At 47.4% G+C, this 24,455-nt stretch overlaps 1 long non-coding RNA gene across 1 annotated transcript; it reads right to left on the bottom strand.

The window, feature by feature from the left end:
• Positions 1-3,898: 3,898 nt before the first annotated feature.
• On the bottom strand, positions 3,899-24,382 carry LOC144504033 (uncharacterized). Its single transcript, XR_013499574.1, has 3 exons — positions 24,279-24,382; positions 23,032-23,129; positions 3,899-4,027 (listed from the first exon to the last, which is right to left on the bottom strand). It is a non-coding gene; the product is annotated as an uncharacterized LOC144504033 (long non-coding RNA).
• Positions 24,383-24,455: the final 73 nt, after the last annotated feature.

Raw genomic sequence — 24,455 nt, forward strand, 5'->3', positions numbered from 1 at the left:
GTGGCAATCTCCACCCTGAAAAATTGGCGCATGCGCAGTGGCCCATTCAGCGCCATGTTGGCAGCTTCTCGGATGAGAGTAGGCCCTGCTCCCTGATTTTTCGCGAGATTCATGCTAGGGCACTCTGTAACGCACAGAGTGTGAGAGATTCATTTTGAAAATTCAGTTTTTACACAAATTCAACACTTTAAATTTTTGGGGGAGAATCCCACCCAACAAATAAGGGGTGTGTTATGATCTGAAAGGGGATAATTGCCACGCTAAACAAGCCTCAAAGGGAAACTTGGCAAGCTATCACAACAATTTTCAATTTGTATTTGACTACAAGATGTATGTATGTCAGGAGTCACAAATTCCAATAATACTTTAGGAGATTTTAAACAGTAAATTAAAACATTTGTTAACAAAAGGAAAGAAAATTTGAACATTATGAATTTCCCTGTCCCACCTGCCACGGGAATCATAGTGGGCGGGAGTGCACAATGCAAAGATCCGTTGACCTCGGGTAGGAATTTCCGGCCTTGGGCCGAGTGCGGTCAGAAAATCCTGCCCTATATTTACAGTTAAAATTAGTCTTACAGAACATTTCCCCCCCCCCTCCAAAAGATTTCTATTTGGTTAGATTCATAAACACCCCTCCAGATAACAATCCCTATAGATAATTAATCTATAAAAATTCCAGTAATATTGCCGCAAGGCAGACACTGGGCCCAATTTTACCATCACGTTGCGTCCATTTTTGGGTGCGAAAACTTGGTAAAGTCAGGCGTGAGGCGAGTAGCGCTATCCGCGCCTTCCTTCACACCGTTTCCCCCTATGCCAAGGCCCAAAAATGGCCGCGATCGGGACCGCACCCGAAACGGGTGCAACAGCCATTTAGATGCATTTGTATGCATTTGAATTGACTTAATGGGCTGCACGCCCAACTTTACTGGCACTTCACCCTTTATCACTGCGTTCACCCATCCGGAATCGGCGCAAGACAGACATGCTCCATATAAGTCCGATTTGAGCGCTCCATCAGTGAGGGTTAGTGTGGAGGTAAGTACTTAGCGTCTGACTGCTCTCTGCTTGAGATTGGCGGGGGCGGGGGGTAAGGGGGGTCCGCTGCCACTCTGCCTGAGATCAGTGGGGAGAAGGGGGGGTCCGCTGCCACTCTGCCTGAGATAAGAAGGGGAGGGTGGATCACACTGCCTGTGATCGGTGAGGGGGAAGGGGGAGGGTGAATCACACTGCCTGAGATCGGTTGGGGGAAAGGGGGGAGGGACCCGTGATTGGTCTGGGTGGTGGATGGGGTTGGGGGATAAGGGGGTCAGTAATGTTGTGGGATGGGGCAATATCTGTGGGGGCCAGGGGGAGGCATCATTTGGCCTGGGAGGCATGTGGCAGGGGAGCAGCCTTCTAACACTTTTTTTTCTGCGCATGTGCAGTTGGAGGCGCTGATCGGAGCTGCAGGATTTCAGACACGTTAAGCCCCGCCCACAGGTTGTGCCACACGATTCAGACTCGCTGAGATTTTTGCAGGCAGGGTGCGTATGGGGGCGCCTGAGAACAGGTCTAAAAGTTGGATCTGAAACACTCCCAGTTTCAAGTCCGCCCAGAACTTAGAACCAAAATGGTAAAATAGGGCCCACTGTTGTTATGGGGAAGATACGTCACAGGACCTCTCTCTCTCACTCCACTATGGAGAATTCCAAAAAGCTTTAGAACAAAACACTGCTTTTTGAAAACAACAGGCCATCGTCTGGGCTGCCTACAAACAGTTCACTGAACTTCATGGGTTAAATATAAGGCCGAGGTAAAATGTTCTGTCATAGCGTTGGCAAAGGCTATATGGACCAAATGGCTTCCTTCTGCCTTGTAGGGATTTTCTGATTCTATGATTCTATGAAAACTGAACTCCAAACCGTTACCTACCGCCTAATGCAAATATCAACCCATGTCATATTTACTTGATGTTATGACCCAGTCCCTGGGCAAAATCACCAAATTTGTTACCTTTGTGGGAACTATCTTGGCACAAGCCCCAATTTGTTAAATTCCAGATGGGATACCCCCAAATAATTATACCTCTGGGTGAGGTGGAATGAACTGGCCCTCTTTCTTTATTCAACCTTACTGGTTGGTTGCAACAAGATGACTTCAAAAAGATTTCCTTTCCTTGTGAATAACTTATTCCAGTCCCAATGTTTTAAAAGGAGCCCTTTTGAGTTAAAGAAAGAAAGAGTAAGTTTATTAGCTATGAAACATGAGAAATATAATAATGCATATGCACACACATTCACACAGATTAGAAGTGGAAAGTGAATCCAAGATTAAGCAGAGAAAGACATACAAATCCGTCTTTGACTAGTCCGTGAGGAGTGGGTGGTGTAATATTGTAGCCTTTGAAGATTAATGATTCCAGTCATGTTGACTTCAGGAGTTGATTAAGTTACAATCCCAGTTGATGTTATAAATGGATGGAGGGATTCCAGAATGGAACCCTAGCTCAAAAGACCGTAACTTTTACATTTTCTTTTACGAAAGATGGATGAACAAAGTCACAGGACCACTAACTAGTTTTAACAACATGAACAAAATATTTATTAAATATGGACAAAATGGATTATAATGTAACATTTCTTTACTCCTCCCTTAGCTTAACAATTACACATAGATTCTATGCACAACACAGACTACAAAGTATATCTTAGGCTACAATGGTCTCATGAACACAATGTCCCTTTAAGCACAAAGATTGGCTGTGGTCAAACATACACTCCATTCTGAATCCAAGTTAGGGTCTGTGGATTTCTCCTCAGAAATCTCTGCAGATGATTGTTGCATGAGAGTTTCCAAATCATGCTATAAAATCTTCTCTCACAATAATGCTTTCCCTTAGCAGTTTGCATTCTGAAGTTCAGTCCAGGTTTTCCACATGACACTTTTAAACAAAACTTCCATTCCATTTTTAACAGCAAATCCAGTCCAGGATTTACACCAATCACTTTAGAATTTCTCTGTCTTGACTATTGTATAAACTCTTCACCATTGCTTTAACTCTCAATTCCCAGACTCCAATAAAATGGTATCAAATGTCTGCTATCACACTTTAAATCTAGTTACTGCAATTGTTTCTTTAACTCAGAACACTTTGTTTACCATTCCCTGAATTCTTCTGTTAAACATCTTGGTCTCTGTTCTTAATTTTAGACATTCTTGCTATCTCAATTCCCTGGTTATCTAGACTGTAACTTGTTCCTTCGGAAACCTATCTCTTTGCAACTCTCTTGTCCTGTCCATCTTCTGGCAGATTTGAGAGATATTCATTCCCCAGTATCTTGTCTCCAACTGTAATATATCCAGCTAAAACTAAAACTTTAAAGTTTTTTTTACCTTACAAGGGCCTCTAGTTGCTAAGCAATGACGGCCACTTCTATTTGCTTTTCATGCCATAGCCCTCTCTGAGCATGATAGAAACACATTTGGAACTTAACCAACGCTTACTTGTACAATCACCTCTGTCCAACATTAATCTAACTTTAGGTTTTCCCCTTCCAGGCACAGACACCTTAAATTAAACCCATGTAAAACTATACCTTATTTATAAAATTTACCAATACAGATATAAATCCCTTAAAACTACCTTTGTTTTCCTAACAAATAGTTGGTTTTGAGATTGTAGGGTTTTCAGTTTAGCTGAGAGTTGTTCTATGTCCTTTTATGGTGTGGCTTTGCTCCCTGGCTTGCTTCAGCAATCAGAGACAGATCAGGGGCGGAATTTTACCGGCCCGCCCGCCACGGGAATTGGAACAGGCGAGGGGCGGAGCATGTGAAGGTCCGTTGACCTCGGGCAGGAATTTATAGTTTCAGGATGAGCAAGGTCATAGAATCTCACCCCAAGACTTTTATTTTACCTTCCACAGCAGCAGGGGTGACCCCTGATGTCTTTCTTTGCTTCTGGGTCACACACTCCGACACATGCAGCAGTAGTCTTCACTCCACATTTTGCAGCTGGCTTTTTATTCCAGTCTCCTGTGTATTCCTGGAAGGCAAAAATCCACAAACTGATCTGGGACATTACTTAGCAGGATATGACTCCTGCTGAGAGGATAATCAGTTTTCATTATCTCCACAGGAGATAGCAGTTCATATTTGCATGGCTTCTTCCTTTCAAATGTCAATCTAAGACAATGGGTGTGATATTCCATTGCCTCTCTCTCTCTTAGTATCACCCTCACTGGAACAATTCAGAGACTATATTTATATTCACTGAATTTATATCCTCAGCCATCCATAGTTTGCATGTCCCTTTTTAAAAACACATGCCTTATTTAAAAGTTTAATGTGTTTGCACATAATTTGGGTTTTCCTCCATCACTGTGGCTCTGTAGAACATTCAACTTGGCATGATGCATTTTAAGTGTCTGCGTTTCACACTTAGACCCTGTGATGTAGGGTCTAAGGGTCGAGGTGTGAAGCTCTGTAGTTGCACTGCCTTTAGTTTAATTGACTCAGACACACACACAGACGCACAGACACACACACGTGTCATAGAGAGAATAAAGGAGTAGGGAGAAGAACAAGATATCATTGCCAAAAATAAAACATAGAAAAGCAATTAAATGATGATAGATGATGAATGAAATAACCTTACCCAGAAATGGAAGACACTGCACTAAAAAACAGTTAAAAATTAAGTTGGCAGTGGTGGGGATAAATCAATTACAAAAAATGAAGAGAAACTTGACAAAGTTAGTCAGACAAAGGTACACCATTATTACATTGAAAGGGAGTGGCCACCTCAGCACCATTTATTAAGACAAGAACTTGAGCTTCAGCCAACAAAATTTAATTAAGATTGGAGTTTCTGTGGGGAACTTCTGGCACTTCTCAGCATTTCTGGCAAATGCTTCAGCCTTATCTTTTTCAGAAATGTGCTGGACTCCCTCATCACTGAGGATGGGGGTATGTGTGGAGCCTCTTCCTCCAATGAGTTGATAAATTGTCCATCACCATTCAGGACAGGACGTGGCAGGGCTTTTTTTATTCATTTATGGAATGTGGGTGTCACTTACTAGGCCAGCATTTATTACCCATCCCGAGTTGCTCACGAGAAGGTGGTGATTGTTTTCTTGAACTGTTGCAGCTCTTGAGGTGTAGGTACACCCACAGTGCTTTTAAGGAGGGAATTCCAGGACTTTGATCCAGCAACAGTGAAGGAACAGGATACTGATGCGCGATTGATTCACACGGGAGGCTAGAACGTACCCGGGAATAAAGGCTTTTATTCACTACAAATAGGAACACACTACTCAACAATATTATCCCAGACTAAAGACTACTAGGAAGTAGCAGTGACCTTTATACTCCTGTAAGGAGGCGGAGTCCTGGGCAGAGCCGAACGGAGTGTACCACATAAACAGTAATAACAGGTGGAACACCCAAACCTTAACCCCAACAGTAATGAGAGTAACATATATACAAGTACCCATAGTGGTAACCATCTATGGTTCACCACATTCACCCCTCCTTTAAAAACAAAGACAGGTGGGGTAAAAAAACAATAAGAACTGTCCACAACTTCACAAGTTCAGCCGAACCGGAGGTCCACACTGTCTCTGCGACCTCTGCAGTACTGGCTCCAGTGCCGGTTCTGGTGACCGTGGTGACGACCCTCTCTCCGAGGTGGTGTCCACTGACTCCTCCATTTCCTTTCCCGACCGCCAACCTCGAGATGGCGACAATCCCCTGGACTCAGGCAAGCTGCACACACGAGTAAGAGGATCAAGTTGAGGTCCCAATGCTGCCCGCGCCGTGTCAGGAGGGGAGAGAATGGGCAAAGGAATCCTAACCAGGGGTGCGGGAGTGACGGGGGTTTCCAGGTCCCCTGCAGGCGCCAGATCTCTGATAGAGACCGTGTCCTCTCGCCCGTCAGGATATGCCACATAGGCATATTGAGGGTTGGCGTGGAGGAGATGGACCTGTTCAACGAAAGGGTCGGACTTGCGAGCCCTAACATGCCGCCGCAGGAGAACAGGTCCTGAGTACGTCAACCAAGATGGCAGTGAGGTCCCAGAGGAAGACTTCCTAGGGAAGACAAACATCCGCTCATGTGGGGTAGCGTTGGTTGCCGTACACAGGAAGGACCGGATCAAATGCAGCGCATCGGGAAGTACCTCTTGCCAACGGGTGACTGGAAGACCCCTAGACCGTACGCCAGTAAAACAGCCTTCCAGACTGTAGCGTTTTCTCTTTCGACCTGTCCATTACCCCTGGGGTTGTAACTTGTAGTCCTACTTGAGGCAATTCCCTTAGAGAGCAGGTAATGCCTCAAGTCGTCGCTCATAAACGACGAACCCCTATCACTGTGGATATAACTGGGGTAGCCAAACAGGGTGAAAAGACTCCGCAGGGCCTTGATGACCGTGGCAGAGGACATGTTAGAACAGGGGATGGCAAAGGGGAATCGGGAGTATTCGTCAACAACGTTGAGGAAATACACGTTCCGATCCGTCCAAGGGAGGGGCCCCTTGAAGTCAACACTCAGTCGTTCAAAAGGGCGTGTGGCTTTAATGAGGTGTGCCCTGTCAGGCCGGTAAAAGTGCGGCTTGCACTCCGCACAGACCTGGCAGCGTCGAGTTATCGACCTGACATCCTCTATGGAATAGGGCAAATTCCGAGCCTTTACAAAATGCAAGAGCCGAGTGATCCCCAGATGGCAGAGATCATTGTGGAGGGCCTGTAACTGGTCCTCCTGCACACTGGCACATGTTCCACGCGACAGGGCATCTGAGGGCTCATTGAGCTTCCCCGGACGGTACATGATATCGTAGTTGTAGGTGGAGTGTTTTATTCTCCACCTCAAGATTTTATCATTCTTAATTTTGCCCTTTAACGTGTTGTTGAACATAAAGGCCACGGACCTTTGGTCCGTGAGGAGGGTAAACCGTTTGCCAGCCAAATAATGGCGCCAATGCCGTACAGCCTCCACAATGGCCTGAGCCTCTTTCTCCACAGAGGAGTGCCGAATTTCAGGGCCTTGGAAGGTGCGAGAGAAAAAGGCGACGGGCCTGCCCGCCTGGTTAAGTGTGGTGGCCAGGGCGAAATCAGATGCATCACTCTCCACCTGAAAGGGGATGGACTCATCGACAGCGTGCATCGTGGCTTTCGCGATGTCTGCTTTTATCCCTTCAAAGGCTAGGCGAGCCTCTGCTGTCAGGGGAAAAGAGGTAGATTTTATGAGCGGACGGGCTTTGTCCGCGTAATTGGGGACCCACTGTGCATAGTACGAGAAGAAGCCTAAGAATCTTCTCAGTGCTTTGATGCTAGTGGGTAGGGGAAGTTCAAGGAGGGGATGCATACGGTCTGGATCGGGGCCGATGACCCCGTTTTCCACCACGTATCCGAGGATTGCTAGGCGGTGCTTGCTGAATACGCACTTCTCCTTGTTATAGGTCAGGTTCAGGAGAGCCGCAGTGCGTAAAAACTTCTGGAGGTTGGCGTCGTGGTCCTGCTGGTCATGGCCGCAGATAGTGACGTTGTCCAGGTACGGGAAGGTAGCCCATAGCCCGTTTTGGTCCACCATTCGGTCCATCTCACGCTGGAAGACCGAGACCCCATTAGTGACGCCGAAAGGGACTCTTAAGAAGTTGTAGAGACGGCCATCCGCCTCAAAGGCCGTGTATTTTCGGTCCTCTGGGCGAATGGGGAGCTGGTGGTAGGCTGACTGCAAGTCGATGGTGAGAACACCCGGTACTGCGCAATCTGGTTGACCATGTCAGATATGTGCGGGAGAGGATACGCGTCCAGCTGCGTGTACCTATTAATGGTCTGACTATAGTCTATGACCATCCGGGGCTTGTCTCCAGTCTTGACCACCACGACTTGTGCTCTCCATGGGCTAGTGCTAGGTTGAATGACCCCTTCCCTGAGGAGCCGCTGAACCTCAGATCTAATAAAGATCTGATCCTCAGCGCTGTAACGCCTGCTTTTAGTCGCGATGGGCTTGCAGCCTGGCACGAGATTTTCAAATAAGGAAGGCGGGGTAATTTTGAGTGTTGAGAGGCTGCATGTGGAGCGCGCTGGACAATTTGGAGGCTGCTGTTCTCCCACTGAAAGTGGAGGGAGTGGCCCATCGTACTGCAGGGTCACACTCCTCAGGTGGACCATAAAGTCTAGCCCCAGGAGTATCGGAGCGCAAAGGTGCGGTAGCACAAGGAGCCTGAAGTTCTCGTAGACTGTGCCCCGCACCATTAGAGTTACCACACAGCGCCCGAGAACGTGGGCAGATTGGGATCTCGACGCCATGGAGATTGTCTGCCTGACAGCTTGCACACGGAGAGCGCACTGTTTTACTGTATCCGGATGGATGAAGCTCTCTGTGCTCCCGCTGTCAAAGAAGCAACGCGCCAGGCGCCCGTTTACCTCCATGTCCATCATGGACTTATCGAGTCTGTGAGGCTTGGCCTGGTCCAGGATGATTGACGCCACTGTTGGATCCCGAGCGTAACTGCAGGCAGTTGAGATAGCCAACGACGACGACCCCTGCTGGTCTCCTGCGGCCGATGTCAATCAAAATGGCTGCGCCCATGAATCGCACGCAGTCGAGGATGTTGAAAATGGCGGCACCAGCAGGTCGCACGTGGCTGGCGTCATCGTCATAGGAAATGGCGGCGCCCATGGATCGCACGTGGCTGAAGACATCGACGAGGCCGGAGACGAGGAGATGGATCCTGGAGAGTCGCACGCAGCACTGCTGGGCCTGGAAGGGGTCTTCGCTCGGCACACCTTAGCATGGTGCCCTTTCTTTCCACAGGCGGAGCAAAACACCGCCCTGGCTGGACATCTTTGGCGAGAATGCTTCGCCAAACCACAGAAGTAGCACCGTGGGCCTCCAGGAGCTGCCGCAGCCATCAGGTCCGAAGTTGGGAGTATCATCGTGCAGTTCCGAGGAGCTGCTGAGTACAGCTGAGGCAGCGGCTGTGCTTGCCACGCTGTTCCCACGTGGTCGGTGGGGTAGGCTTCGAGATTTCTGGAGGCCGTCTCCAGTGTGTCGGCCAATTCTACCGTCTTAGCCAGGTCCAGGTTACCCTGCTCTAGCAGCCGCAGGCGAATATAGGATGAGCCGATTCCAGTCACAAACGCGTCCCGAATGAGGTCGTTGGTGTATTGAGTAGCCGACACCACCTTACAGTTGCAGGCTCTGGCTAGCTGTTGAAGTTCGCGCAGGTACTGTCCCGTAGTTTCGCCGGGCTGCCGCCGTCGAGTGGCTAATAGGTGACGAGCATGAATTTCGTTCGGCTGTTTGTTATACAGCCCTTTGAGCAAGTTGATAGCGTCTTTATAATTTTGGGAATCGCGAATTGTTGCATACACAGTGTCGCTCACCCTGGCGTGGAGGACCTGCAATCTGTCGGTGTCGGACTGGACGGCTGCCGAGGCCTCAACGTAATCCTCGAAGCACTTTAACCAATGGTCGAAAATGTTTGATGCCCCAGCGGCACGCGGATCCAAGGTTAGCCGATCGGGCTTTAGCATCTGCTCCATTTTCTTCGAACAAAATTTTCAGCAATTGTAGTGAATAAAATTGATGCGCGATTGATTCACACGGGAGGCTAGAACGTACCCGGGAATAAAGGCTTTTATTCACTACAAATAGGAGCACACTACTCAACAATTTTCTCCCAGACTAAAGACTACTCGGAAGTAGCAGTGACTTTTATACTCCTGTAAGAAGGTGGATTCCTGGGCGGAGCCGAACGGAGTGTACCACATAAACAGTAATAACAGGTGGAACACCCAACATCCCTAACCCCAAGAGCAACGAGAGTAACATATATACAAGTACCCATAGTAGTAACCATCTATGGTTCACCACAGATACATTCCCAAGTCAGGATGATGAGTGACTTGGGAGAGAGCTCCCATATATCTGCTGCCCTTGTCCTTCAAGATGTCACTGGTTGTGGGTCTGGAAGGTGCTGCCTAAGGAACCTTGGTGAGTGCCTACAGTGCATCTTGTTGATGTTACACACAGCTGCTACTGTTCATTGGTGGCGGAGGAATTGAATGTTGGTGGAAGGGGTAGCAATCAAGTGGGCGGATTTATCCTGGATGGCGTCGAGCTTCTTGAGTGTTGTTGGAAATTCACTCATTCAGGAAAGTGGAGAGTATTCCATCACATTCCTGATTTGTGCCTTTTAGGTGGTGGACAGGCTTTGGAGAATCAGGAGGTGAGTCACTCGCCACAGGATTCCTCGCCCTTGACCTGCCTAGCCATAGTGTTTATGTGGCTACTCCTGTTCAATTTCTGGTCAATGGTAATGCCTACGATGTTGTTCGTGGGAGATTCAGCGGTGGTATTGCCATTGAATATCAAGGAGGATTGGTTAGATCCTCTCTTGTTGGAGACGGTCATTGCCTGGCACTTGTGTGGCATGAATGTTACTTGCCACTTGTCAGCCCAAGCCTTGAATTGTCCAGGTATTGCTGCATTTGGACATGGAGTGCTTCAGTATCTAAGGAGTTGAGAATAATATTGAACATTGTGCAATCATCAGCGAACATCCCAAAATCTGATCTTATGATGGAAGGAACGTCATTGATGAAGCAGCTCAGGAGGGTTGGGTGTAGAATACTACCTGAAGAACTCCTGCTGTGATGTTCTGTAACTGAGATGATTGACCGCCAATCACCACTACCACCTTTCTTTGGGCCAGGTATGACTCCAACCAGAGAAGCAGTTTCCCCCAGATCCCCATTGATACAGTTTTGCGAGGGTGCGTTGGTGTCATACTCAGTCAAATATGACCTAGATGTTGAGAGCAGTCACTCTATCTCACTCCTACCAATACTATCATGGGCAGATGCATCTGCAGCAGGCAGGTTAGTGAGGATGAGTTCAAGTATGTTTTTTTAAATTTGTTTGTGTGACATGGGCATTGCTGGCTGGCTAGCATTTATTGCCCATCCCTCTTGTTGGTTCCCTCATCACCTGCCACAGTCCCAGTTTAGCAGCTATGTCCTTTAGGATCTGACCAGCTCATCTCTGGTGGTCGTACTGAGCCATCCTTGGTGATGGACATTGAAGTCCCCCACCCAGAGTACATTCTGTGCCCATGCCACCCTCAGTATTTCCTCCAAGTTTTTTCAACATGGAAGAGTACTGATTCATCAGCTGAGGGGGAATGGCAGGTGATAACCAGCAGGAGGTTCTCTTGCCCATGTTTGACCGGGTGCCATGAAGCTTCATGGAGTCCGGAGTTGATGTTGAGGACTCCCAAAGCAACTCCCTCCTGACTGTATACCACTGTGCTACCATCTGTGCTGGATATACCCAGGAATGGTGGTCGTGGGACATAGTCTATAAAGTTTGATTCTTGAGTATGACTATGTCAGGCTGTTGCTTGACTAATGGGTGAGACAGCTTTCCCAATTTTGGCACAAGCCCCCAGATATTATGTAGGGTCAACAGGGATTAGATTGCCATTGTTGTTTACAGTGATGGGGTTGATGCTGGGTCCTTCGTCCGGTTTTGCGTCTTCTTGACTTTCCAGTGGTTTTGATACAAAACTACTTTTTGGGGTGGCACAATGGTTCGCACTGCTGCCTCACAATTCCAGGGACCCCTGGGTTCAATTCTGACCTTGGATGACTGTTTGTGGAGTTTACACATTCACCCTGTGTCTGCGTGGGTTTTTTTCAGGTGCTCCTCCCACAGTCCAAAGATGTGCAGGTTATTTGGACTGGCCATGGTAAATGCGCAGGGTTATGAGGATAACGCAGGAGAGAGGGCTTACTCTGTTGAAGAGTTGGTGCAGACTCAATGGGTCAAATGGCCTCCTTCTGCTCTGTAAGGATTCTATGGACTGAGCGGCTTGCTTTCAGAGAGCACTTAAGAATTAACCGCATGGATGTGGATCTGGAGTCACATGTCAGCCAGAAAGCAGATTTTTTCCCCTATTAGTGAACCAAATGGGTTTTTACGACAATGATTTCATGGTCATCATTAAACTTTTATTTTTTTTTAATGGAATTCGAATCCCACTATCTGCCACAGGTCCCTGGTTTACTAAGTCCAGTGACAATGCCACCACGCTATCGCTTCCTTTCTTTAGTACTCACAAGCCAGGATCTCCAGAATGATCGTGGTATGCAGCGCTCTGAACAGCTGTGAGCTCTGAAACTGTAGGAGGAAGAAAGCTCGGAGCTCGTAATCATTGTGGAAGAAGGAGGAAGAGGTAAAGTGGAGAGGAGGAGGAGGTGGGGGCAGGCAAGGAAAGGCAGGAAGAAATCCCAAGGAACTGCCTAACTGGACCACCAAAATGTGAGTATTGATGTCAGTGCCTGTTGAACATGACTTGTACGATAGTGCAAGCTCGAGAAAAATCAGCTCCTCTGAGAATTCATTGACTGGCAGCTCCACCAGCTGCTGCTACACCTATGAAGGCCTGGCAAAGAGAAATGAATCCATATCAGCAAGGTAGCAATGTTGCAATTTATCATTCTGACAATGATCATATTTTACTTGCTGTTGAAATTTTACAATCGTGCCACGGGACATCTCAAAGCAATTCAAGCACTGAAGCACGATTGAAGTGTCGGAAACACAGGAGTCGACTTGCGCACAGGAAATTTCCACCGCAATGGCGTAACGACCAGATATTCTGGGCAGGGTTTTCCAGCCGCACTCGCCCCAAGGCCGGAAATTCCCATCCGAGGTCAGTGGACCTTTGCATGTTCCGCCCCCGCCCGCAACAATTCCCGTGGCGGGTGGGATGGGAAAATTCTGCCCTTTGACTTTTTTGTGATGTTGATTGAGGTCTGGGCATCAGGGATAGCTCCCCTGCTCTCCTTTGATATAATGTAATTTCTCATCCAAAAGAGGGCACCTCCTAGAGTGCAGCAGTCCCTCAGCGCTGCACGGGAGTGTCAGGGTGGGTTTTTGTGCTCAAGCCCTGCAGTGTGACTTGAACCAAGAGCCTTGTGACTCAGAGGTGAGAGTGCTACCAACTGAGTGACAACTGACACTGCATAGCAACACATTGCAGCATAGCTGAGTCTTTAATGACATGCGTGTCATTGGGATTTACTTCTGCCACCAGGTAGCTGAGAGGGTCCAATTTCTTCATCCCCAGTGGTCAGGGATAAGGTGCTATTAATCTTCAGCACTTCCCTTTCTACTGAGGCGATTCTCCCCAATAAACCCAGTGCCGGATTCATGTGAAAACTGGAGAAACTCCCACCGATTTTTTTAGCGGGATTTTCAAAATGCATCTTCCACACTAGAGTCAGAGAGGTTTACAGCATGGAAACAGGCCCTTCGGCCCAACTTGTCCATGCCGCCCCTTTTTTTTGAAACCCCTAAACTAATCCCAATTGCCCGCATTTGGCCAATATCCCTCTATATCCATCATACCCATGTAACTACCTAAATGCTTTTTAAAAGATAAAATTGTACCCGCCTCTACTATTACCTCTGGCAGCTTGTTCCAGACACTCACCACCCTCTGTGTGAAAAAATTGCCCCTCTGGACACTTTTGTATCCCTCTCACCTTGAACCTATGCCCTCTCATTTTAGACTCCCCTACCTTTGGGAAAAGGTATTGACTATCTACCTTGTCTATGCCCCTCATTATTTCATAGACCTCTATAAGGTCACCCCTCTGCTAGAGCAGCGCAGCAGGCTGGGAGAATCGCCCCCCTATATCTATCAATGGGGGGGAAGTCTGTGGAGGGCCACCTCCCATCCTCATCCTCTGTCTTGTGCTCTGTATTCTGTTCTGTGCCAGGGTAAGAACTGACTTACAACTGACTAATGGGATGACGATTCAGAAAGAGGCATTAAATTGTGTGCAACCAGGACGAGTTGCAGTGGTGGGCAGATAGATAAGGATGTGAGGAGGTGCTCGTTAGTAGGTCTGAGGAATAATGCAATGGAATGGGCTTGACAAGCACACTGAGTGGAAGGGAAGGAGAGGGGTACGTGCTTTTATTTTTATAATAGGAGATAGGTGAATGTATAATGATACACACCCTTGCTGACCAGGCTAGTTCGTTTAAAGGATTTACTCTACAGGATCAGGGAGGGTGACACAATGGTCCTGCTGGCGACCTACTTGAGGCAGATTTTACCCCACACTGTCACCAAACAACAGCCGGGTGTGTTTCACACTGTCATGTAGGGGGGAGGCGCCTCAACACTGCAGCAAAACCCAACGACACTGAGATCGGGCCACCATGCTTAAATGGTCCCTGATCAGAACAAAATGTAACCTCCCCCCGGCACCCCACCACAGAGGTCTCAGGGGCTCCACACCCTCTCTTCCCCCAAACATCCAATCCCTTCCACCCCCCTACCCCCAACACAGTCAATGCCGGCACCTACCACCCTTTCCCCACCCCCGAATATCGGACCTTTTCCCCTCCCACACATGGTAAATGCCTGCCTCCACTTCTCGCCCCCCCAAACAGCCATCACCGACATCCCCTGATCCCACATCCACTCCCCTCCACCACCACAGATAAATGACCACCCCCCCTCCACCTCCCCCACCATGAGGTTCCCACTTGGGTCCACGGCTTACACTGCCCCGGCACAGATTGGCACTGAAAGGTTGGCACTGAAAGGTTAGAATGGGCATGGTGTCCCGATAGTTCTAACATGGCAGTGCCAACCTGTGCCAGGGGCAGTGCCAGGGCATCTCCTGGTCTCGTCCCTCTTCCCTGGGGGATAAACCCACCTTTACACCCCACAACAGGTTCACGTCTGGGTGAACCTGCCAACATGGGTTGAAAATATGCCTCGGGCGCAATATATGGCAAGGGGGTTCTTTAATAAGATGTATTTTAATATATTTAAATCAGATTCACATCCATCGTGGGCATAAAGCTGATTACTTTGCCGGTGAAGAGCAGCAAAAATTGGAAGTTGCAATCTCGCCGGCGAGCTCGCAACTGCAGAGTTTCACCGGACCTTGTGTCCTCGCTGCCATTCAGTGAGCATGGCCTCATGATCACCCTCACAGTCTCTGTACCAGGTGGGGCAGACAGTGGTTGGAGGAGTGGGTGGATGGGATCGCCAGGTTGCCATGTGCTCCTTTCGCTGTTGATGCTTGGCTTCAGCTTGCTCGTTGGTTGTAAAAAGCACCATTTGGCATTGCTTCTAATCTGAGATATGGTGCCCGATTTTACCATTCTGATTCTAAGTGCCGAATCTGGGAGTGTTTCAGATCCGACTTTTAGATCTGTTCTCAGGCGCCCCCATACGCACTCTGCCTGACAAAAAAGCAGCGATTCTGAATCGCGCTGCAGAAGCCTGTGGGCGGGGCTTATCACGCCCAAAACGCTGCAGCTCCGATCAGAGACTTCGACTGCGCAATAGGAAAATAGGAAACGCTCCGCTGCCACATCGCTCCCGGGCCCGATAATGCCTCCCCCCAATCCCCACAGACATTGCCCCACCACCACAACATTACTGACCCCCTTATCCTCCCATCCCCCCCTGCTACGCAGACCAATCGTGGCCCCCGTCCCCCCTTCTCCCCCACCGATTGCATGCAGAGTGGCAGCGGACCCGGCGATGCTGGACGGGTGAACACAGTGGTAAAATGGGAAGTGCTGGTAAATTTGGGGGTGCAGCCATTAAGTCAATTTAAATGCAGACAGTGGCCATTTTCAGTGAATGGTAAAAGGGAAACAGGCGCGGAGGCGGGCACGGATCGCGCTACTCGCCTCATGCCCAACTTTACCAAGTTTTTGTGCCCGGAAACTGGCGCAACTTGATGGTAAAATCGGGCCCACGGTCTTGGGGGAGCAAGAAAACATTTATTTCAGCCGGTTGATGGAATTAGTCAGTGAATGACTTAAATGAGTGTTTGTGACAGGAAAAAGGCTGGCATGTTTGATTTATAATTGACTTACTTTGGTGTGAAATTTAATTAGGTATGCACTAATGAAACCTGTGTTATCAGTCATCTGAATTATATAACCAACTTTCGATCAAGGCCACTTGGTCTCAGTCGTGATATTTTTATTTTCTGATGGTGGCATTGAGCCAAAGCACAAATGAATATGTTTTTGCAGGAAGATGTGAGGCTGGGATAATTAAGTTGAATTATCTTGGTGGAATCTATTTTTTTGACTTTATGGGCCTGATTTTACCATTTTCATTCTAAGTGCCGAATCTGGGCGTAATGCAGATCCGACTTAGAAATCTGCTTTCAGGCGCCCCCATACGCTCTCAGCCATCTCCAGTCCCATTTGCACTGTGGGCGGGGCTTAGCGCGGCCGCAACGATCGGAGTTCTGAACTGCGCATGTGCAGTTTGAAAAAAATATGAATAAGCACGCCCGTGTCAGATCGCTCCCGAGCCGCAGAAAGTGGAGAAAGCAGCCCAGGAGCGAAAATTGGGAGCGAGGGTGCACACACACACATCACTGTCCCCCTTATCCACCCCCCACTACCCACATACATTACTGTCCCCCTTATCCACTCCCCCACTACCCACACACATCACTGTCCCCCTTATCCACCCCCCCACTACCCACACACATCACTGTCCCCCTTATCTATGCCCCCACTACCCACACACATCACTGTCCCCCTTATTCACCCCCCACTACCCACACACATCACTGTCCCCCTTATCCACCCCCCCCACTATCCACACACATCACTGCCCCCCTTATCCACCCCCCTCCAGTACCCACACACATCACTGTCCCCCTTATCCAACCCCCACTACCCAGACTGATCACCACCCCTGCCCCCTCCCTTCCCCACTGATCGCCCACAGAGTGGCAGCGGACCCCCCTGCCCCCCACCAGAGATCCATCTGCCCCTCACCACCAGAGATTCATCTGCCCCCCCACCAGAGATCCATCTGCCCCCTCCCCACCAGTGAGCAATCGGGCCTCCCCCCCCGTCCCAGAGATACCTGATCCGCCTCCTCCTCTTCCCCCCCCAACCAGACAACAATCTGGCCTCACTCACCTCCTCCCCCCCAACCAGGGAATGATCTGACCCGCCCCCCTCCTCCCCCCCAGCACTGATCTGAGTCAGAGAGCCGTTGGAAGCTCTGAATGCACCCTTCAGAAGCTGGAGCGTCCGTTTCAGACTTTTATTTAGCAGGTCCATTACGGCGCGGTTCTGGATTGGCAAACACGATGGTAAAGGGGGAAATGCTGATAAAGTTGGGCGGGCAGTTCATTAATTCAATTTAAATGCATGCAAATGCATTTAAATCGTCGTTGCGCCCGTTTTGGGCGCGAATCGAATCGCCGCCATTCCTGGGTTTTGGTAAAGTGGTGATCTGCGCGGATGTGGGTGCGGGTCGCGATAATGGCCTCTCACCCGACTTTACCACGTTTTCGCGCCCGAGGCAATGGTAAAATAGGGCCCTATATGTAGATAAGCTATTCCCTGGCATCTTTATATTCAACATTATTTCTAAGTGTTTGATTAATAGAAACAATATGATCATTTATGAGGCACATGTGTGCCAGAAATATTTTCGCCACACAGCAACATTTATAAGACATCTTTAAAGTCCAAAACATTCCAAGAAACTTTACAGTGTGGCAGGGAAAACAGAACATTGAGCCCAAGGAGAAAATTTAGGAGGAACAATTGATTTATGGGATTTTGGGAGAATTTTAAAAGGAGGAAACTAAGGGAGGAAGCTAAAGAGGTTCAGGAAAGTCATTGCAGGCAGCAGGGGTGATTCTAGACGGAAAACCAATTGTTCAAGGGGTTAGTAACCCTTGAAGAGTTTGCAGACATATGGTGGAGTGAAAGCATGTGATGATTTGAAGATGAAAATGAGAATATTAAATTTAATGCACTGGGGACAAGGAGTGAGCGTAAATCTGTGATGATGGGAGTGATAAGCAAGGAGGCCTTACTATAGGACCAATACCCAAAGTTGCATCAAGAACAAATTGACTGTTATGATTTGGGCTAAAGAAGGCCAGATTGGAGGTGACGCAAAGGCATTGTTAAATGTTTCAATGGCAGGTGGTGCCCCAAATGAGCATGCAAAGAACAAAGAAAATTACAGCACAGGAACAGGCCCTTCGACCCTCCAAGCCTGCACCGACCATGCTGCCCGACTTAACTAAAACCCCCTACCCTTCCGGGGACCATATCCCTCTATTCCCATCTCATTCATGTACTTGTCAAGGCGCCCCTTAAAAGTCACTACCGTATCCGCTTCCACTACCTCCCCCGGCAACGAGTTCCAGGCACCCACCACTCCCTGTGTAAAAAATCTGCCTCGTACATCTCTTTTAAACCTTGCCCCTCACACCTTAAACCTATGCCCCCTAGTAATTGACTCTTCCACCCTGGGAAAAAGCTTCTGACTATCCACTCTGTCCATACCTCTCATACTTTTACAGACTTCTATCAGGTCTCCCCTCAACCTCTGTCGCTCCAGTGAGAACAAACCAAGTTTCTCCAACCTCTCCTCATAGCCAATGCCCTCCATACCAGGCAACATCCTGGTAAATCTTTTCTGTACCCTCTCCAAAGCCTCCACATCCTTCTGGTAGTGTGGCAACCAAAATTGAACACTATATTCCAAGTGCGGCCTAACATTCAAATAAAGAATTTTGAGCGATGTTACAGAGATGGAAATAAGAGGTAAAACAGAAAATATTGGAAATACTCAGCAGGTCAGGCAGCATCTGTGGACTGAGAAACACAGAATTACCGGGTGGGGTTTACCAGCCAGTCCCTCCGGCAGGATCATCTGGTCCCAACAACGCGACACCCCAATGCATGTTCCCTGGTGGCGGAGGTTGCAAACAACCCTGTTGACAGCGGCAGGACTGGAAGATCCTGCTGCCAGCCATGGAGGGAGAGGGGGCAGAAATACCTCCCATTGTTTGAGGTCAATGGCCTTTTATCATAAGTAGAAATAGTTAGAAATATAGTAGGTTTTAAGAAAGTGAAAGATGTGGGAATTTGGAAAAATAATTAAAGGGAAGGTCTGTGAAAGGGTGGAAGGCAGGGAGATTAAATGGTAAATGGCGCAGAATCACATAAGGTGGCAATGGGACAAGTAACAAAACAAAAGATGTTTCTAGAAAAGGCATGAATTCCAGACTGATGAACAACTGCCATCCAAAACCAAAAAAAAGGGAAAACTTAGATTAAGATTGAAAGCTTTGAGGAATAAGCAAATGAAATGTTATTTTTCACTTCCTGGTTTATTCTCTTGTTTTTGATTTCGGATGGCAGCTGTTCATCATTTGCCATTCACACCTTTTGTGGAAACATCTTTTGTTTCTTTTCTTCTCCCATTCCCATTGGCCTTGTATCACCAACTCTTTAGTCATTTAATATCTCCTGGCCTTCCCTTTCATTGCTGAAAAGAGGGAAATATTGCTGAATCTTTACACCTTGCACTCATCAGGACAAACACAAGAATGTCAAATTTCAAACTATCACAGCCATTTACACCACTGAAGCGAAAGGGTGTGGAGACATGAGAAAGCAATGGAGAACTGCTGGTTCCCAATGCTCATAGGCAATTCAGGATATGTGCAAGGCCAGAGCATATTCCTTTTATTGGCAGAGCATGGGTTGCTGTATTCAATCTATGGCATTTCAAGCAATGAGTCACGTTCTGTGCTTGACTAATAATCTTAAAATGGTTGTTAATGTAGCTATTCGCGCACTCAGCTATTTCCACTAAGTCCAGCCCAATTGTGAAATCACAGTTAACAGTCGATATTTTGTTTTAGGTTTTGAAAGTGTGGTCTGGCTGAGTGTAACAGGAGAAACGTTGGCCTCTGGCCTCACCGCGCTGTTAGTAGATTGCACCGGTCCTGGAGAATAGCTTGCAGGCCTAAAAATTTGTTTTATATCTGAAACCAAATAGTTTGCTAGTCTCCTGGCCCCCTCCTAATGGTGTGAACCCCCGGATTGCGCCCAGAAAGGTCATCGGGAAGGCCCTGATGCCCCAATGCCAAGAACCCATATCTGGGAGGGAGTGGGGGAACATGCCGCTGATAGGGGAGTGGGGAGGTCCGTGGGAGGAGGGAGGGGATGTCCCAGTGCACTGTGAGATCAGAGCGCCTTGTGAAATGGCACCTGCGTATTCAGAAGCTGGGCTCACCAGCATGGTTAGGGCCTGCACCCCTATTTCCCATGCAATATTCCCAACTCTCCAAAAAAGTGACCAAGTGTGGAAGGATTGAGAGAGGCCAGTGCGGATCACTCCATTATGCTCGCCGTCATGACACCTAGACATTTTTTGGGGAGAATTTCGCCCATTGTGATTGATTTGATCAATCAATCGCTGAAATATGCATCAGCACTGAAATTGATAGACAACATTGTTGTATTGTATGGTAAGGGAAATGTTGCTTTGGACTGACAGCACCATCCTATTAGTGGAAAATTCAGTGTCATTGTCAGGTGTGTGGGCCATACGCCACAAGGATTGGCTGATCGAATCAAACAACATGACCCTCTGGCTGTTTGTAATAGTCAGAGTACAAAGCGTATTCAATCAGCCTGCATTAGCAAAACCCACATCAAAACATTTCCTGTTAGATATGATTCCATGAGTGGGCAGCACTTGCTGAACAATCCTGAGCGTGCTAATAGCTACATTGTAATATGACTCATTTATGCTTGCTAGAAGTCACATACATTCATACACAGGAACCCGTTCTCTACAAACAAACAGAATATGTTCAAGCCTTGCGTCTTTTTTGAATAAACCGAAAGCATGGAGAGCCAACAGTTCCCTGCTGCTTTTTCCATGGCAATGCCTCAGCTAATCAGATTCAAGCTACCAACCCATCAGCACCCTTTTTCTCCTCTGGTATAAATTGTTATCGTTAGAAATATGTCACTCTTGCATTTATCCTAATACGCATAAGGCGAAGTATTTCTGCAACATCTTTCAATTTTCAGTACGATTCAAGATTTGTTCTGTTAAGCGACTGTTCCCTTTTGTTCTTTTTACACTTTCCTCCAAACCCCCAACTCCCCCCCCCCCCAGCCTTTCACTTGCTTTAAACTTATTAGATTGTCTCCAGTTCTGATGAAAGGTCATTGACTAGAAACACTAATTCTCGTTTCTCACTCCACAGGTGCTGTCAGACTAGTTGAGTATTTCCAGCATTTTCTATTTATATTTCAGATTTCCAGCATCATCAGTGGTTTGTTTTTGTGGAAATAAGAGTTACTGATGATAAAAAGAGACATAGGGCTGGATCCCACCAGCGGGATCTTCCAGCTCCACTGAAGGCGATCCCCTGCGGCAAGTTCCCCGGCAGTGGGGCAGGCGAGCCATGCAGAAATGCCGTAGACATCATCAGAACTGGGTGATCCCACCGGCGGCCAATGGTGAACCATCTCCACCACCGGAAACCATGCCACATGGGCTGGTAAATCCCACTCAGAGTTTGACACCATGCTCAGAGTTGCACTGAGTGGTAAAGTTTTAGACCTTTTTTTCCAACCTAAATGAGAGGCCAGGTAAGCATATAAAATCAGGGAGAGGAATTTGTCTTGGACATTGAGAATGGTTGGCTCAGTTTCCCCAAGGTTAAAGAATTTGTTGCTCATTCTGGACTCCATGATAGATGATGATTCTGACAAAATGGAAGTAGTCAGCATTGAGAAAAGTGGTACATTGGTAGGTCTGAGTGTCATCAGGACACATGTGGAAGCTGGCCTGGTGTCACTGAATAATATCATTGAGGAGCAACATGCAGATGAGAAAAAGGAGGGGTGGGAGTCGATGCATAAATCCTTGGAGACATTCCAAAGATCATTCTGGATGGAAAGGAAGAATAAAACAATAACTAGATATTAATTTGCTGTGTCCAAATACACAGAAGTAGGACAATGTAAAGACAGTCCCACAAAACTATCAACAAAGGAAAGACAATATATCTCTCCTATGTATCAGGTATGGTTAATTTGAGTCAGAAGTTTTTGACTTTTGCCCTACTCCAGAGATTTTAACACAAAATTTAGGTTGACAATCCTGTGCAGTACTGAGGGAGTGTTGCACTATAGAATGTGCAATCTTTCAGGTGAGATGTTAAAGCGAGACCTTGTCTGTCTTCTTACATGGATGGTGAATACACATTGGTACTATTCAAGAAAGAGCAAAGCAAGGGAGTTCTCCACAGAGTCCACGTCAATGTTTATCTCTCAACCAACAGCAGTAAAAGAAAATATCATTATCATGTCGCTCTTTGTGAGAGCTTGCTGTGCACAAATTAGTTGCTGCATTTGTATGTGACCATACTTCAGAAATACTTCATTGGCTGAAAAACACTTTGGGGCATTGAGAGACTGTGAAAAGCATTGTATAAATGAAAGTCATTCTTTCTTCAGTGAGGCAGGACTATGATCAATTGTGTCAAATAATGTGGAAAGATCAAATATGGAGCAGGGGGAAGAATTCATCATAGTCACAGTCACAGGGAAGGTCATTTTTCAATGGCCTCAGTTCTATGCTATGTGATGAAATTGCTTTGCAGAAATTCAAACAAAGAACTTTAGGAGAAACGGGCAAGGAAATGCAAGATGACAACGTTACCAAGAATCCTAATCTACCAAGAATCCTAAACAAGAAAATATGTTAAAGATGGGGTAGAGGTTTGAGAAGATCGATGGCTTGAGCATAAGTATTTTAAGGTGAAGCAAGATGACAGTAATTTTGACAGGGAGATACATTGAGCCTGAGATACAGGAACCATTGACAATCAGATTGGTAATACCCAAGTGGTCAGCTGTTAGATCGGAGGGCAACAAGAGAGGATGTGTTATGAACATCTAGTTCATGGTTCATGGTTAATATTTGAGAGCTAATGTTTAGTTCTATGAAGATTATTATTCTGAAGTTAAGGCAACTAAAATGCTGGGCTTTAAAGATTGCCAGAACACCTAAAAGAAAATGACAATTTCAGAAAGGTACGCATGCATATTTAATGGAGTCTGAATAAAAGAAAAAGAACCATAAAACAGCAGGTGGGTTTACTTAGCTGGAGAAACTGTAAAGGAGAGATAATTACCTTGGAGGTCAGTTTGAGGACAAATCAGCAGAAGCTACATTGTCATGGAGACGGGTGGAGTTTAAAAAGGTTCTTTGGTTTCAATTTATCTGAATGTTCTGCAAGAGAAGAGAATACACAGAAAGTTAGCAAGCTCTAGGCAGCTATTTCTCTGAAAAACCCTGAGAGCCATCCGATGTAACTAAGAGTTGTTGTTTGGACCTCACATGGTTTGCAGCTCGCAGAGAAGCCCAGGGAGCTGTTTGGTGCATTTGGGCTTCTGGAGAACTCTCAGGGAAATGAGACGGTGCTAAAAGGTTCTGATTCCATGCTGGAGAGTTAGGGCTCAGTGGAAGCCCTGGGACAGCGAAAAACCGCACCGACCTCCTCAGAAGACAAACACGGGACACAGTGGACAGAGTACCCTTCGTTGTCCAGTACTTCCCCGGAGCGGAGAAGCTACGGCATCTCCTCCAGAGCCTTCAACATGTCATTGATGAAGACGAACATCTCGCCAAGGCCATCCCCACACCCCCACTTCTTGCCTTCAAACAACCGCACAACCTCAAACAGACCATTGTCCGCAGCAAACTACCCAGCCTTCAGGAGAACAGTGACCATGACACCACACAACCCTGCCACAGCAACCTCTGCAAGACGTGCCGGATCATCGACACAGATGCCATCATCTCACGTGAGAACACCATCCACCAGGTACACGGTACATACTCTTGCAATTCGGCCAACGTTGTCTACCTGATACGCTGCAAGAAAGGATGTCCCGAGGCATGGTACATTGGGGAAACTATGCAGACGCTGCGACAACGGATGAATGAACACCGCTCGACAATCACCAGGCAAGACTGTTCTCTTCCTGTTGGGGAGCACTTCAGCGGTCACGGGCATTCGGCCTCTGATATTCGGGTAAGCGTTCTCCAAGGCGGCCTTCGCAACACACGACAGCGCAGAGTCGCTGAGCAGAAACTGATAGCCAAGTTCTGCACACACGAGGACGGCCTCAACCGGGATATTGGGTTCATGTCACACTATTTGTAACTCCCACAGTTGCGTGGACCTGCAGAGTTTCACTGGCTGTCTTGTCTGGAGACAAGACACATCTTTTTAGCCTGTCTTGATGCTCTCTCCACTCACGTTGTTTTGTTTCTTAAAGACTTGATTAGTTGTAAGTATTCGCATTCCAACCATTATTCATGTAAATTGAGTCTGTGTCTTTATAAGCTCTGTTTGTGAACAGAATTCCCACTCACCTGAAGAAGGGGCTTAGAGCTCCAAAAGCTTGTGTGGCTTTTGCTACCAAATAAACCTGTTGGACTTTAACCTGGTGTTGTTAAACTTCTTACTGTGTTTACCCCAGTCCAATGCCAGCATCTCCACATCATGAGCTATTTATAAGTCAGTGCAGCTGAAATCCTGGAGTTCAGAGA

The sequence above is a fragment of the Mustelus asterias genome, chromosome 14, assembly GCF_964213995.1.
Source record: "Mustelus asterias chromosome 14, sMusAst1.hap1.1, whole genome shotgun sequence".
NCBI lineage: Eukaryota > Metazoa > Chordata > Chondrichthyes > Carcharhiniformes > Triakidae > Mustelus > Mustelus asterias.